We start from the raw sequence: 2500 nt of genomic DNA on the forward strand, positions 1-2500 counted from the left end.
ATGGGAGGGAGGGAGGGAGGAAGAATAGGAGGGAGGGAGGGAGGGAGGGAGGGAAGGAGGGAGGGAGAACAGGAGGGAGGGAGAATGGGAGGGAGGGAGGGAGGGAGAATAGGAGGGAGGGAGGGAGGGAGGGAGGGAAGGAAGGAGGGAGGGAGAACAGGAGGGAGGATGAGAGGGAGGGAGGGAGGATGGGGGGGAGGGAGGGAGGGAGGGAGAATGGAAAATCCAATGAAGCGCACGAATATTAATTGAGGCAAAAACACTTGGCGTTCCCGAGTCCCAGACACAAAATATGCACAGTTCCTGCGACCACTTGGGCAGTTTATCAATCAAGCTCCATTTTCTATCGTTATTCTATCAATTAGAGCGACCTTGAGCATCGGACATCTGTCGGCTGGGAAGTGGGAAGGCATAGAAGGCATAGACACAGCTGCTTCGCCATGACCCGTTGCTACATGGTATGAATACTATTAAGGTTATTGATTTTGGTAGTCGCACTGTTGCCACCGTCACCATTGTATCATATAAGGGATAATGATAATGATGATGAAAAGGACCAGCAATAATGATGCTATTGATATTAATGGTAATGAAAATAATTATATTTTATCATTATTATAATTATTATTATAATTATTATTATTGTTATTATTATTATTGTTATTATTATAATTATTATAGTTTTACTACTACTACTACTACTACTACTACTAATAATAATAATGATAATAATAATAATAATTATTATTACTATTATCATTATCATTATCATTGTCATTATTATTATGTCAAGCTTGGTCATGCAAAAGGCTGGCGCGGTGTATCGCACTAAAGCCACGTTACTAAGCACCAAGCCGTCCATCAAACACATAGTTAATCTTTCACGCGAGCCTATCTCTGTCGTGCAACTCGGATTTGGCAGTTTTTGGAACTGGCGGTGCAGCTCGCCTTGAAATATGGCGCGACGCAGGAGCTGTGGCACTGAGCCTCCTCCTGCGGGTGCACCAATAGGTTTCGTTGCCGTATATGGGTGCAAGTACAGATATATTTGTAGATACACGTAAAATGTATATGTATGTATGCATGTGCGGAGTGATTTATATAAAATTTTTATCCTTATATATATATTGTTATATAATTATATATTTTTTGATTGTGTTAGTATGTGATTGTTATATTATATTTAGTGTTTTTGTTGTGGTGTGTTGTGGGTGGGTGGGGGGTGTTGTTTGGGGGGGTGTGAATGTGTGTGTGTGGGTGTCTGGGTGGGTTGGTGTTTTTTTATTTGAGTTTTTGATTTCTGTGTTGTTTTTGTGTATATTTTGTGTTATTGTTGGTATATGTTAGGTGGTTTGTTTTTTGGTTTCGAGTGTGTTTGTGTGTTGTAGTGAGTGTAGTTTGATTGTTAGTGTTGTTAGTGTTTTGTTGAGAAATATAATCTCTCTCTAAATCTATCTCTACTCTATCTACTCTTATTATTATTGTTTGTTTGTTGAGTGTGTGTTTTATGTTATATTTTTATTGATTGTTATTTTTGTTGATATATATAGTATTTTTCATTTAATTTGGATTGTTATTTTAGTTTCTATATTTTTATATTTTTATTGTTATATTTGTATTTTATTTTGGGATTTGGTATCTTGGTAAACATATACATATGTGTTTATTTTTTATTTATATTTATTTTTTTTTTTCTTTTTAAATTTTATTTATATTGTTTGATATGTTGATATTTATTTTTTTATAGATTGATATAGTTTTATTTATTTATATATTTTGTATATATATTTGTATATTTTTTTCATTTATATTATATTTATGTAGATACTGTTTTTTTATACATTGATTATTTTTATTTATTTTTTTTATATTTATATTTTTTTATATATAATTTATGTAGTTATATGTTTTATATATATAGTTTTATATATTCTATATTTTTTTTTGTTATTGTTATATTTATAGGTTTTTGTTGAGTAATATTTTATATTTATTAGATTTTTATTATATTTATATATATATATATGTATGTTTTTGTATTTATTTTATATTTGCATTTAGTTTTAGTTATTTTATTATTTTGGGATTTATTATTTATATTATGTTATATATGTTTTTTTATACTTTTAATTACACACACACTAACTCAATCACACACACACAAAACACACCAACAAACAAACACTCACACTACACACACACACACACCACACACTCTACACACATTATAATATATATATATATGGTTCGAGTCACACGGTTTCTCTGGGAGGTATATATTTGTTTTTGATTATTTTGCGTTACGGCTTTTTCTACCTTCTTATCACTCTTTTACATTCCAGGGTTCTGTTTTGGGACTTGATTTTGTATGACGGGGCGGGCAGTGCGCAGCGGGTGTTGGGCGGTTTATGTTGCGTTTCTCTGGGCTGATAAGAATCACATAGGGTTGGTCCTTGTCTTATAGTTGGAGGCGGGGGGGTTATAGATTGGGTCTGGGAGG

The 2500-nt window shown here is 33.2% G+C and overlaps 1 protein-coding gene across 1 annotated transcript in view; it reads left to right on the forward strand.

Moving 5' to 3' along the window:
• Positions 1-2500, forward strand: part of LOC122249055 (uncharacterized) — a 29259-nt gene that overhangs the window by 7234 nt on the left and 19525 nt on the right. The window lies entirely within an intron of this gene.

Source organism: Penaeus japonicus, unplaced genomic scaffold, assembly GCF_977035675.1.
Source record: "Penaeus japonicus unplaced genomic scaffold, GWHDUDI00000001_assembly GWHDUDI00000016, whole genome shotgun sequence".
In the NCBI taxonomy this organism is placed as follows: Eukaryota; Metazoa; Arthropoda; class Malacostraca; order Decapoda; family Penaeidae; genus Penaeus; species Penaeus japonicus.